General features: G+C 43.0%; 1 protein-coding gene across 8 annotated transcripts in view; it reads right to left on the bottom strand.

Moving 5' to 3' along the window:
* Window positions 1-15,039, bottom strand: part of LOC120060082 (forkhead box protein P1-B-like) — a 236,240-nt gene that overhangs the window by 137,424 nt on the left and 83,777 nt on the right. For all 8 annotated transcript variants that reach the window (XM_039009214.1, XM_039009198.1, XM_039009205.1 and 5 more), the window contains one exon: window positions 6,147-6,213. The gene's annotated coding sequence lies outside the window, so the exon portion shown is untranslated. The remainder of the gene's footprint in view (window positions 1-6,146; window positions 6,214-15,039) is intronic.

Here is a 15,039-nt window from a genome sequence, read left to right as displayed (position 1 = left end):
TCTCACACAAAGACTCTGTCATGTTACACGTCTGCACCTGGTAGCAGCTTGACATCAAAGGCCTTCACTCTCCCAGACAGTGCTGAATTTATACATCCATCAATATGTTCCAAACCATGAAAAATAAAAAATATGTCTGTGTGATGCTGATAGAAAAATAGATTGAAACTTGCCAAACACACTTTCCCCCCAAAAGGTATTTTAAGTAGCTTCAAGATAACACATTGGTGATAACACTATCAGTACAAATCTTTCTACTTTACAAGATAATTCACATGAAAGCACAGGAAATGACAAGAGAAAAGGATGTTGCTCTATTCTCTATGAAATACTTCATTCTGAATAAAGCATACATTACCTATGCAACCTGTTTAGCCAGACAATAAAGAGCCTAGATACAGTATCTCCCAAAGCCCATTCTGATGGGGATAGAGTGACTGGGGATAGAGAGAAGACAGTGTTTAGTAGGTGCTGACATATCCTGTGATCTAGATAAACTGGAACAAATAAAACGCAGTCTTGCTTTTTATGTTGGTCTCCATTGAAATGTCTTTGTACCCATCATGATAACATTTCATTTTCCTACAGCTAGACTAGAGAAGCCACCTCGCAGCTATTTTGCCTGTCACTGTTTTTAACTACTGCAGCCAAGCACTGAGAGTAGATTACAGTAGTTAGAGAACATGAACAACACTGTGACAAAACTGCTAGTGGCATAAACGTTTAACTTTCTTGTTAGCAATCTCCCCCATGTGGCACTTTAGCAACAGCAAGTTGTTTATTATGTTCAGAGCTCGGCAAAAGCGATTAAAGAAACTCTTCAAGAATCAAAGTGTTATAAATGCATGGAAACACAGCCAGCTGTAAATGCCACAGAATTAGAAGCTTACCAACCCTAATACCCGTATGGCAATTTTCAGCTTGATGCTGATATAAAGAAATTACTTTTTAATGTAAGCAATAAATGCAGTCAAGAGAACTATTATGTGAGCTTTCTTCTTCCCAACATAAATCTATATGCCACCTTTCTTTGGCCGGTGTAACGAGTGTGCTGAGAGTCGGGAAGCAAGTACAGGGAGTGAGTGTTTTAGTAAATAAACAAAACAATAACCACGAAACACAAACATGAAACAGAGTCAATAACACCTGAGGAAAGAACCAGATATAGGGAAGATAATCAAGGAGGTGATGGAGTTCAGGAAGTTGTCATGATGCGCTGGTGCGCTTGACGATGGTGACAGGTGTGCGGGATAATCAGCAGCCTGATGACCTAGAGGCCAGAGAGGGAGTACGTGACAGTACCCACTCCCCAACGCGGGGCTCCGGCCGCATGACGCCAACAAAGGGGACGAACCCGGGGATCAGGAGAGGACCGGTCACCCCTGCTGAAGCGCGGAAACCTGTCGAGCTGGCTGGGGCGCCGGAACCTGTCGAGCCGGCTGGGGCGCCGGAACCTGACAGACCGACTGAGGCAGGGGAGCCTGGCGATCCGGCCGAGGCATAAGAGCCTGACCAACCGGTGGAAGCAGGGGAGCCTGGCGATCCGGCGGAGGCATGAGAGCCTGACCAGCCGGTGGAAGCAGGGGAGCCTGGCGATCCGGCGGAGGCATGAGAGCCTGACCAGCCGGTGGAAGCAGGGGAGCCTGGCGATCCGGCGGAGGCATGAGAGCCTGACCAGCCGGTGGAAGCAGGGGAGCCTGGCGATCCGGCGGAGGCATGAGAGCCTGACCAGCCAGTGGAAGCAGGGGAGCCTGGCGATCCGGCGGAGGCATGAAAGCCTGACAAGCCGGCGGAGGCATGAAAGCCCGACAAGCCGGCGGAGGCAGGGGAGACTGGTGATCCGGCTGAGGCATGAAAGCCTGACAAGCCGGCGGAGGCATGAAAGCCCGACAAGCCGGCGGAGGCAGGGGAGCCTGGCGATTTGGCAGGGGAGCCTGGCGATCTGGCTGAGGCATGAGAGCCTGTAGTGGCTCCCGAACCCGACGTCATTTACACTGACACAAAAATATATATATTTTTAAAAAACACTCCCTGATGCGTCCCTTAGGTGAGGTGTTATTCTGTAACGAGTGCGCTGAGAGTCGGGAAGCAAGTACAGGGAGTGAGTGTTTTAATAAATAAACAAAACAAAACAATAACCACAAAACACAAACAATGCACTGACATGAAACAGAGTCAATAACATCTGAGGGAAGAACCAAAGGGAGTGACAGATATAGGGAAGATCATCAAGGAGGTGATGGAGTCCAGGTGAGTGTCATGAGGCGCTGGTGCGCTTGACGATGGTGACAGGTGTGCGGGATAATCAGCAGCCTGATGACCTAGAGGACGGAGAGGGAGTATACGTGACAGCCGGACTCATGAATTCACTTTTTATCCTTAATACTCCTATAAAAAGCTGTAGATTAGCAAAGTAACTTGACTGTGATCTTCAAAGGCACTCAAAATAACAGCAGCGTAGCGAGTAATACGAGCAAGCAACCGTTGGCATGATATGTTCTTCATTCTGTTTGAATATGAAATTCAAATGAAGTTCAAACGGAGACAAGTGCATTTAAAATTAATCTAAATAGAAACACACACTGATGTTCTGAGGGAGAACTTCTTCCTGGAATAGGCCTTCGTCTGTTAACTTAAGCATCACCAACATATGAGTAAATTGGAAGAGAAACTAAGACCTGTATGGTGCATGATTTGAACCTACAGATGTAGGATCTTAATCTGACCTATATTGTCACAGTAAAATAAACCTGCAGCAACAGGATTTTAATGTTTAATCCATAATGTTGCTTGTTCGGTGGTTAGGCTACTAGCTGGCCAAAAGTAGGCTACATGAAAAGTGCAATACTGTTAAAAATGTATAACTGTGTGTTAGTGTGGGTTTTCAGTGAATTTATGTAAATCACGAAGCTCACCTGCATTTCCTGAAAATTTTCAGCAACAAAAGAGTGATCAAATTAATATCCTACAGCTGTAGCATCATTCAGCACGATGATCATTGAACTATCTGGCCAAGAGCCATCCTTACTGAAATCCAACCCTTTGTCAGGCTGCTTTAATTCATAATCCCTTAACAAATAAAGAAAATATCAGCATGTGCAAACATACATACATGAGCACTAACAAACACATACACAACTGTACAATCACACAATGCATACCGTTTCTCAAAATAACAAGAGCGTTTCTTCAGTTTTCAACTCCATTGCACTTCAAAATGCCTTTAAAGACTGAAGCATGGTAATCCTATAAACTGCCACAGGGATTTCTGCATTAGCAAAGCAATAAAAATCGCATTGGAAAGTTGTGTAAATAATTAGGCTGATTTTGGCACATTAACATTAATTACACAATAATTTGAAAGATTTCAGTCCTGATCTTACATCTGGAGAAAACAGCTGTGCTGTGGGCCTGGAGAGGACCTGCTTCAGAAGACTACACAGAGAATGCACTCAGTTACATTTTTTACCCTTCGGCCCACAGTTGCCTTTTTTTTCCAAATGGAGAAGTGATTGGCTGAATTCAAACAGAGACGAGTATATGGCTGTTTAGCACGCTGGGATGATAGAACAGGCAGGAGAAACACAACACACTTCCTGCTCTGATAGTGAGAAGCGCACAATCTTTCTCAAATACTTCAACCCACACAAATTAAAGACTTATGACATATGAATCCCCTTTGAACTTAACACAGGAACATTTCCAACCATTGATGAACCTATTCTGTTATCTCTCAATTTCCACAAATACAAAAAGCCTTCAAGCTAATTTTCTTAACTTCTCTGGGATATGTGGGACGCTAACGTCCCACTTGGCCGAAAGCCAGAAAAAATGCAGCGCGCCAAATTCAAATATATTACTATAAAAATCTATCTTTCATGAAATCACACATGAAAGACACCAAATTAAAGCTACACATGTTGTGAATCCAGCCAACATGTCTGATTTCAAAAAGGATTTACGGCGAAAACACACCAAACGATTATGTTAGGTCAGTACATAGCCACAGAAAAACACAGCCATCACTTCATCAGATGACACTCATAGGACATCATGTTACACAATACATGTATGTTTTGTTCGATAATGTGCATATTTATATCCACAAATCTTGGTTTACATTGGCGCCATGTTCAGAAATGCCTCCAAAATATCCGGAGAAATTGCAGAGAGCCACGTCAAATAACAGAGATACTCATCATAAACTTTGATGAAAGATACATGTTTTACATAGAATTAAAGATACACTTGTTCTTAATGCAACCGCTGTGTCAGATTTCAAAAAAACTTTACGGAAAAAGCACACCATGCAATAATCTGAGATGGCGCTCAGATATAACAACATTTCTCCGCCATGTTGGAGTCAACAGAAATACGAAATTACATCATAAATATTCCCTTACCTTTGATGATCTTCATCAGAATACACTTCCAGGAATCCTAGTTCCACAATAAATCGTTGTTTTGTTCGATAATGTCCATTACTTATGTCCAAGTAGCTACTTTTGCTAGAATGTTTAGTACACAGGTCCAAACGCTGGCGCAGATCCAGGCGAACGTCGGATGAAAACTTCAAAAAGTTATATTACAGGTCGAATAAACTTGTCAAACTAAGTAGAGAATCAATCTTCAGGATGTTGTTATCATAAATATTAAATAAAGTTCCAACCGGAGAATTCCTTTGTGTCTACAGAAATAATGGAACGCAAGGCGATATCATTTGGAATGCGCATGACCAAGAACTGGCACTCTGCCAGACCACTGACTCATTCCCGTCTCATCTGGCCCCACATCACAGTAGAGGCTTCATTCAACGTTCTACAGACTGTTGACATCTAGTGGAAGGCGTAGGAAGTGCAAACAGATCCATATCTTACTGGGATTTGAATAGGCGATGAGTTGAAAATCGAACAGCCTCAGAATTCTCACTTCCTGTTTGGATTTTTTCTCAGGTGTTTGCCTGCCATATGAGTTCTGTTATACTCACAGACATCATTCAAACAGTTTTAGAAGCTTCAGAGTATTTTCTATCCAATAGTAATAATAATATGCATTTATTAGCATCTGGGACAGAGTAGGAGGCAGTTCACTCTGGGCACGCTATTCATCCAAAAGTGAAAATGCTGCCCCGTATCACAAAGAAGTTTTAACTTCGTCACTCACACCCTGAAGGACAATTAAGACCACTAAATTCTATGTAGTGTTGGCCTATAGTGGTTAGTGACAACATAATATTATCGAGGTAGTTTGGCATCTCCCTAAGAGTCTATGGGAGTAAACCTGCAGGGGTTTGTGCCCCTGCCGTTAGCTGTGAGCTGAGGGGCTGGGATGTTAAAGCCCATCACTGTCTACAGGGCTGTGAGAGACAGAACACAGACACACTGCTCCTCTGAAGCCTAGAGCTCCTGACGTGTTAACACTCCCACCTCTCCCCACTGGATCACTCAAGCCTGCCTGCTTACTTCCTGGGGCCCCAGCACATTTAGATACGGAGAGGGGTGTGAGGAGCACACACACACACACACACACACACACACACACACACACACACACACACACACATACACAAACACACAAAAAGAACCACACTGATCCACCAAGAGATGGAGATTCCAACAGCTAAATAACCAGTAGATATGTAACCATGTATTAATCTACTGTTTCTTAAGAGGAACTTTGACCCTATATCATGACCGAGGCACAGTGTTGAGGGGGAATGAGGGGGAGAAGAGAAAATCCATTCCAATAACCCTTCTAGGTAAAATGCCCCTCGGGGAGTCCATAAACCTTAACTACTACATGTACCTACCTGTACTTGCACACTAACATATGATCTCTCTACAGGCAGAAGTCCACTACACACTACAGACCTCTTCTGCTATAGAACAAACTGTGCTGTATAACATCAACTACAATAAATCATACATAGATTCATCACACAGTAGCATGATCATGAGATATTTCAACACTTACAGTCTGCGTGTACATTTTCAGGTGTTTGATAGTGAACCTTCAGAGCAAGGTTTTTGTTTCAACAAACATACAACCAAGGCAACCAGACTGCATCAGGTTATTTATTAAGCCAATCCGATACAACATTCACCCTCACACTGAGATTGAAGTCTAATGAATAATCGTGTGTTTACCTTCTACAATGACTTGCTCGTTTAAAGCAATCTTCAGTTCCAGCGTAGTGACTTCAGCCTCCTTGCCCTGCAGACAGAGGACATGGGAATTAGAGGTTGTTATTGAATAATCACTGCAACTAACTACAGCTTTTGCCATCAGCAATCACCAAAACAGAATCGCTGAAAGACAAACAGACAAAATCTATGTTTATTAATAATACTGCTTGCAGTATGAGCCCGCTCAACAGGATTGATCACAATTACACAAATAATGGGTATGGGTAACACACTTTTTCCAGGAATGGGTAACACACTTCTTCCTAGGTAATTATTAAGAAGTAGTCAATTTTTGTATTTCTTTCCTGATGTTTTTGTTTGTCTTTCCTTTAAATGGTGTCAGCAATCTTTCTTTTGACTGATTATCAAGCACTGACATACAGTGCCTTTGGAAAGACTTCAGACCCCTTGACTTTTTCTAAATTGTATTACGTTACAGTCTTATTCTAAAATACACTAATTGATTGTCCACCTGTGGTAAATTCAATTGATTCGACATGATTTAGAAAGGCACACCTGTCTATATAAGGTCCCACAGCTGACAGTGCATGTCAGAGCAAAAACCAAGCTATGAGGTCTAAGGAATTGTCCGTAGAGCTCAGAGACAAAATTGTGTCGAGGCACAGATCTGGGGAAGGGTACCAACACATTTCTGCAGCATTGAAGGTCCCCAGGAACACAGTGGCCTCCATCATTCTTAAATGGAAGAAGTTTGGAACCACCAAGACTCTTCCTAGAGCTTGCCGCCCAGCCAAACTGAGCAATCGGGGGAGAAGGGCCTTGGTCAGGGAGGTGACCAAGAACTCGATGGTCACTCTGACAAAGCTCCAGAGTTCCTATTTGGAGATGGGAGGATCTTCCAGAAGGACAACCATCTCTGCAGCACTCCACAAATCAGTCCATTATGGTAGAATGGGTAGACGGAAGACACTCCTCAGTAAAAGGCACATGACAGCCTCGCGTTTGGAGGAAACCTGGCACCATCCCTACGGTGAAGCACGGTGGTGGCAGCATCATGCTGTGGGGAAGATTTTCAGCGGCAGGGACTGAGAGACGAGTCAAGATCGAGGGAAAGATGAATGGAGCAAAGTACAGAGAGATCCGTGATGAAAACCTCCAGAGTGCTCAGGACCTCAGACTGGGGCAAAGGTTCACCTTCCAACAGGACAACGACCCAAAGCACACAGCCAAGACAACGCAGGAGTGGCTTCGGGACAAGTCTCTGAATGTCCTTGAGTGGCCCAGCCTGAGCCCGGACCTGATCGAACATCTCTGGAGAGACCTGAATATAGCTGTGCAGCAACACTCCCCATTCAACCTGACAGAGCTCGAGAAGATCTGCAGAGAAGAATGGGAAAAACGCCCCAAATACAGGTGTGCCAAGCTTATAGCGTCATACCCAAGAAGACTCGAGTCTATAATCGCTGCCAAAGGTGATTCAACAAAGTACTGAGTAAAGGGTCTGAATACTTATGTGATATTTCCGGTTTTTATTTTTAATACATTTGCTAAATTAATAAAAGCCAGTTTTTGCTTTGTCAATATGGCGTATTGTGTGTAGATTGATGAGGGAGAAAAAAACAATTAAATCAATTTTAGAATAAGGCTGTAACATAACAAAATGTGGAAAAGTCAAGTGGTCTGAATACTTACCGAGTGCACTGTATACTAGTGCATGTAGATAGCTACCCTAGCCTTATTGTCTACCGCATCTCCTCATTTCCATCTGGTTGATCAGCACAATCGTTCACTATACTGTAGCCGTTGAGGACGATAAGACTTAACAATGAAGTTGTTAAATGAAAATGAACGTTTATTTTTTTAATTCCTTGCGCCAGATGCCACTATCAGAAAAATGTAAAAGATGACTCCACCTGGTGGAAGAGCAAACCTGTCTTTCTAGACTCAGGAGCACACTAACTGTTCAGCATGCACTGTGTGCACTGTAAACTGAGCACTCAACCCCCCCCAAAAAATACATCAAATCTTATTTTTATGGTAAACGGAAAAGTGACTATGGGGCAATATCTCAGAAGCATTTGAATAAAAGCATTAAAGCATATCCAAATATGAAAAAATACCAACTCTCTCACACTGTTCTTTTGTACAGTTTACATTTGGCAGTCAAAGCTGTGGCCAGGCATTTGTGGAGCTCCAAAGTGTTTATCTAAAGCAGACTGTGCCTAGATAAAACACATGAGCCTGAACCTTGCCCAGTTACAGCATTCATTATCTGGTAAATGCCCTTGTTGAAAACACTAGTCAACATTAAACTCACTTTGAACTCGACGAGGGTCGAAAATCATACAAAATGAACTGTTCCCACACCACTCTCGTATTATTCTGATTCATTAGACTTCAATTAACATATCATCAATGACATGGTAAATCAATAGCGAGTGGTGACTAATGACAGATATTCTCAGTTTCAAACTACTAAACATCATTAATCCCTATCACCTGAAAAGGCCCAGGGAACTAAATGAGTTTACCCAATGCATAACATCCATTTAGATAAATGTTCCATCACTTTAATGACAGAAAATGTGTATTGGAGGGGGGAAAAAAACAACAAAACTATGATAGCAGCTGTGATGGTGCTTTTCTATCCCTCTGTGCAATACAATGCACATCTTGTAATACCTAAATAGATAATTGTGTCAATTTAAAACTGCACGTGGCAGTAATAGTAGTGTTTGGAGCGGTGGGGGTGCAGTGAGCTCACGGTGTGGATAAACAACAGCATGCTGCTCTGCCCAGTCGGGTTTGTAGAGCCCATCACACACTCCCACATTGAGATTTGAGGGAACAGAATAACTCCTGGTTGAGATGATTACCCACCCAGGTGTTTTATGTGCACGCTCAGTGAGAACATGAATCAAAACGCAACAACTTCCTGAGACAAAAGAGAGTCGAGGAGCATCTTACAATGCTTGCTGCCAAAGTGTTGAAAAGATAGCTAGGTATTTTGTGTGAGGAGGTAAAACAGTTGAACAACAAAAGTGTTCATCAAGGGAGTTACAGTATTAGCCCTATCATATCTGCTGGAAAGACACAGAGAGATACAGACACAGAAAGACTGAGTTGATTCAAAAGCATATGTTCCTACATTGTATGTTGTGCTGTACCAACAAATAAGAATTATCATCATCATCTACATGAACATAATTGTTGTCTCTGTGATGTAATAATAAATATACTGTATTATTGTTGTCTCTGTGATGTAATAATAAATACACTATATTATTGTTGCCTCTTTGGTATAATAATAAATACAATGTATTATTGTTGCATCTTTGGTATAAAAATAAAAGCACTGTATTTCATGACAAATGCAAAACATTCATCAGTATTGTGTTTTTTTATTCTTGGTTGGGACTATTTTAGAGGTTGTAGGATCGCATGTTCAAAAAAGGAATGAATACCCCTCCACTGAAACGCACACAATCCCAAAAGAAGGCCCAACATCCACTCCGGATGGCTCTTCAGCCCTTCTAATGGACAGACTAGACTCTCCACTCTCTTCACACCAGTCTGACAGAAAAGAAGAGTTCATGAATATTTACCACAAAGTAAAGTTATTCCATTAATTACTCTGAGCATGCTTAAAACGATATCTGTGGCTACTTCTGTGGTAGGTCGTTAATGAACTTTCACACGTCATTACCATATGAATTAATGCCCAACTCGATGGCTGTCTGTCAATAGAACAGTTTCCTCACTCACTGTCTTTAAGCCTATCAGCATGTTTCGATCACTTAGTGACGCTAGCTGCATCATTCTACACAGATCTGTTTATTTATCATACCATGAACTAGACAGCAAATCAAATCAAAGTGTATTTGTCACGTGCGCCGAATACAACAGGTGTAGACCTCACAGTGAAATGTTTACTTACAAGCCCTAACCAACAGTGCAATTTTTAAGTAAAAAAATAGGTATTAGGTAAACGATAGATAAGTAAAAAAAAAAAAAAAAATGAAAAACAGTAAAATGACAATGAAAATATCAGTAGAGAGGCTATATACAGGTGGTACCGGTACAGAGTCAATGTGTGGGGGCACTGGTTAGTCGGGCTAATTGTATATGTAAGTATAGTTAAAGTAACTATGGATAGATGATAAACAGAGAGTAGCAGCAGCAAAAAAGAGGGGTTGGCGGGGGGGGGGGGGGGGGGAACACAATGCAAATAGTAATTCAGGAGTCTTATGGCTTGGGGTTAAAAGCTGTTGAGAAGCCTTTTGTCCTAGACATGGCACTCTGGTACCGCTTGCCATGCGGTAGTAGAGAGAACAGTCTATGACTGGGGTGGCTGGGGTCTTTGACAATTTCTAGGGCCTTCCTCTGACACCGCCTGGTGTAGAGGTCCTGGATGGCAGGCAGCTTAGCCCTAGTGATGTACTGGGCCATACGCACTACCCTCTGTAGTGTCTTGCGGTCGGAGGCCGAGCAATTGTCGTACTAGGCAGTGATGCAACCAGTCAGGATGCTCTTGATGTTGCAGCTGTAGAACCTTTTGAGGATCTGAGGACCCATGCCACATCTTTTCAGTCTCCTGAGGTATAATAGGTTTTGTCATGCCCTCTTCACAACTGTCTTGGTGTGTTTGAACCATTCTAGTTTGTCGTTGATGTGGACACCAAGGAACTTGAAGCTCTCAATCTGCTCCACTACAGCCCCATCGATGAAAATGGGAGCGTGCTCCTTCCTCCTTTTCCTGTAGTCCACAATCATCTCCTTTATCTTGATTATGTTGAGGGATAGGTTGTTATTCTGGCACCACCCGACCAGGTCTCTGACCTTGTCCCTATAGGCTAACTCGTTGTTGTATGTGAAAACAAAAAATAGCATTGGTTTGTTTGAAAATTCCTCCTGTAAATGGGTGGTGGTCTTGTTTGAACATTCCTCCTGTAAATGGGTGGTAGTCTTGTTTGAACATTCCTCCGGTAAATGGGTGGTGGTCTTGTTTGAACATTCCTCCTGTAAATGGGTGGTGGTCTTGTTTGAACATTCCTCCCGGAAATGAGTGGTTGTCTTGTTTGAACATTCCTCCTGGAAATGGATGGTGGTCTTGTTTGAACATTCCTCCTGGAAATGGGTGCTGGTCTTGTTTGAACATTCCTCCTGGAAATGGGTGCTGGTCTTGCTTGTTTGAACATTCCTCCTGGAAATGGGTGGTGGTCTTGTTTGAACATTCCTCCCGGAAATGAGTGGTGGTCTTGCTTGTTTGAACATTCCTCCTGGAAATGGGTGATGGTCTTGCTTGTTTGAACATTCCTCCTGGAAATGGGTGCTGGTCTTGCTTGTTTGAACATTCCTCCTGGAAATGGGTGGTGGTCTTGTTTGAACATTCCTGCCGGAAATGGGTGGTGGTCTTGCTTGTTTGAACATTCCTCCTGGAAATGGGTGGTGGTCTTGCTTGTTTGAACATTCCTCCTGGAAATGGGTGGTGGTCTTGTTTGAACATTCCTCCCGGAAATGAGTGGTGGTCTTGCTTGTTTGAACATTCCTCCTGGAAATGGGTGATGGTCTTGCTTGTTTGAACATTCCTCCTGGAAATGGGTGCTGGTCTTGCTTGTTTGAACATTCCTCCTGGAAATGGGTGGTGGTCTTGTTTGAACATTCCTGCCGGAAATGGGTGGTGGTCTTGCTTGTTTGAACATTCCTCCTGGAAATGGGTGATGGTCTTGTGGATCAATATAAAGAATGTATTAATAATAATAATAATAAGAGGGAGTCCAACAGGATAGGCAGTCAGTGATATCTATATTCAGGACATTAGTGTTTGTTTTTAGGGTGTGTGTCGAAGATTTCCCAAGTCACTGTCCGTGCTCTGAAACACAGGAAAATCTAAGGCATGACTCATTTTCAAACAAATGCAGCTGTTTATATGTGATTCACTAAAGGACTGACTGAACAGTATTTTTTCCTTCATTTCTTTCAAGCTTTATTAAGGCAGACTGATTCAATGAAAACATAACTACGTCTCATAAAAACCGCTTCAAAATATCAAGTGTATTTTCTCTTTCATGGTGGCATTATATTGCACACCCACATAGTCTGTAAACAACAGCACTCAAACAGCACGCAAACAGGCTCAAAACCCACCAATTAAACCCAACTTCGCATTTGGAGGTTTTTTTGCCTGTAAGCTGAAAAGGCGTGCAGCCTGCTGAATGTCAGCCTGTCTGATCCCAGAGATTCTTTGGACCTGCCCTCATGTATTGCTGAGCTAAGAACAAAGTACACAGAGAGAGCTTTCCGCCTTAATACCAAGGAAGTGGAATTTCACTCCTAACCCTAAACAAACAAGGCAGCACATTTCTTTACACTATTTAAATGTTAACAGAGCTCTTTGAATAGAGCATTCCCTTCCTATGTAAACCCAAATTACTTCACTCTGGCTATACACAGATTCTAATCAACTGATCCATGAAGTAAACATCAGAAAAATAACTTAATTTGGTTTCTCCTACAGTTGAGAACTACTAGCTGGGACAGAGGGAGGCAGAGAGAGAGATAGAGAGGAGGGAGGGAGGGAGGGAGGGAGGGAGAGAACCCTACACACACGGAGAGCACAAAGGGGCTAACCGACAGACAGATTATGCAATGCTATTTTTACGGCCAATTCCTTTCCACCCTGTCAAACAGGAGGACTGTCAATTCTCTCCTGTGATATCACGTTTCCACTCTCCCAAGTCTCTGTGTCCTGCTCCTCCATTCGTCCACCTCAGATCCTGTGTGCTATTAATATCAATAACCCACAGATTCCATTTCCCCGGACAAAGACGGAGGGAAAGAAGGAGAGAGGAACTGATACCCTCACCCATCACAGCAGCACATTCACTCCTTTGCTATCACACCGTTCTGAACTAGAGAACAGGAGCAGCTCACGCTCGCACACACAGTTTAGTTTAGTTCACATGATGCAAGCCTCTTCTATGAGATCACCAGAGGACTGCTGGTCAGGCAGCCCTTAAGTCTGTCAGAAGCCTTCAATCCAAACCCTGGACCTCCAGAAGAACTTCAGCTCTTCAGAGGAACGCATCTTTCTACCTGCGGCACAGTTCTTTGCATCACTTACAGAACAAACCCACAATACAGACACAAGCAACATGAACCCATACAAGGCCAGGGAAGAGAAGGAGAAAAATTACAATTAAAATCTTTACTGACTTACCCATGAACCGTGAGCCTGAGTTTCATTACATTACTGAAACATGAATGTAGATTCCCCAAGGTTTAACAAGACTTCTACAATCCACTTCTCAAACAGAAGAAAAGCCTGTCAGTGCTAGTAGCAGTAAAAGCAGTAGTTGTAGTGTGAGAGAGCTGAAGAGAGCCCTGACTGCAGTGTTCAGAGGAACTGGAGGTATGTGGTCTAAACACAACAAAAGCCAGAGCCTTGCTCTAGATTAAATATGCAGGAAGAGGTCCCTTTGCATAAACACAAACACTCAGCAAATGCAGGACTGGCACAGACCAGGCAGAGCAGAGCAGGCGCCTGCTGAGAGCCATACCTGTCCTCTGCCCGTTTAATTAGACAAGAGCAAGCAGAACAAATGAACGAACACCAGAACGGTCACACAACCAGTCCAGAACAAAAAGCTACTTAGTTTGTCCTCAGTAAAGTGCTCAAAGTTTGTAAAGACACATACCAACTTCAAACACATTACTTTTGTTGTAGGACTTTTAAAAATAAAATTTGTTTCTATCAGTTGTTTTTAATACATAAATATCAAATACCTCATCTTCAACTTTTAAAATATCAATTTCAGCTACTCGCTTAACTTGTGTAAGCAAATGTGACATACTATATCACCTATAGGACATTCTAAAGGATATATCCATCACCTTAAACGGTAAAGTGTTATTAAAATGAAAAAATGTAATTAAAGTAGGTCATGTTTGGGTATGAATATTCCTTTCAATATCCAGTAAAAGTATCATACTTCTACTACTTATCATGCCTTCAGTCATCCCCGTCTCTGCTCCCTGCTGCACTCCTATGGACACCTCCTAATGGATGAATAGAAAATAAAGGCTGAGTCTCTAAAGCCAGGGAAAAAACGGATACGATTTAGAACAGACACAATTGTCCAGCTCTTACAGTCTACAGACCCTTTCTCATTCTTGCTCCCTCTCTCTCTCTCTCTCCTTCCCTCTATCTCTCTCTCTCTCCCTCCCTTTAACTATCTGTCTGTCTATCCCCAACTCTCGGGATATGAATTCAGAAACTCATAACGGTGCAAGACTCCTGGAGTGTCTGCCTGAATCTGCCAGGCTTCATGACTAAAACTTCAAGTGAACCAAAGAGAACGGGAGACGATGCCCAAAGAAAATCTCGAGCCCAGCTTTAGATGCTGAGTGATATACTGATGCCCAGTCAAAGATTTCATTTCATGTGCCCCTCTCTAAATTAGAAGGGGGAGAAGTAGAAATGGAGGAAGAGGGGTGCAGACAGCAGGCTAGGGAGGGAGTAAGGGGGAGAGGGGGGGGGGGGGGCAGGGAGAAAAGGAGGGCCAGAGAGAAGGAGAGAGAGAAGGAGAGAGCCGCGGAGAGCAGAAATGAGACCTCTGGAAAATAAACAGGGTATAGAGTTTCAAAGGCAGGGGGACACAGGCATTCCATTGTTCAAGCCAATTATCAGTGGAAAACAATAACAACAGATGGATCAAGAGCGGCCAACTTATGCTGGAGCACCCCGGCGCTGGAGAACAGATGATGAAATGTGAGAGTGGTGTCGGGGGAGGAGGGACTGCCCTGCCGCCGAGTCGCCCAGCTCAGCTCCACACACCAGATGTGAACTTCTACAAGGACAGTTAAATATGTGCTCTGTGGTCGCCACTTGTGC

This window comes from Salvelinus namaycush, chromosome 2 (assembly GCF_016432855.1).
Source record: "Salvelinus namaycush isolate Seneca chromosome 2, SaNama_1.0, whole genome shotgun sequence".
Lineage (NCBI taxonomy): Eukaryota > Metazoa > Chordata > Actinopteri > Salmoniformes > Salmonidae > Salvelinus > Salvelinus namaycush.
This window is presented reverse-complemented; position numbering and strand designations above follow the sequence as displayed.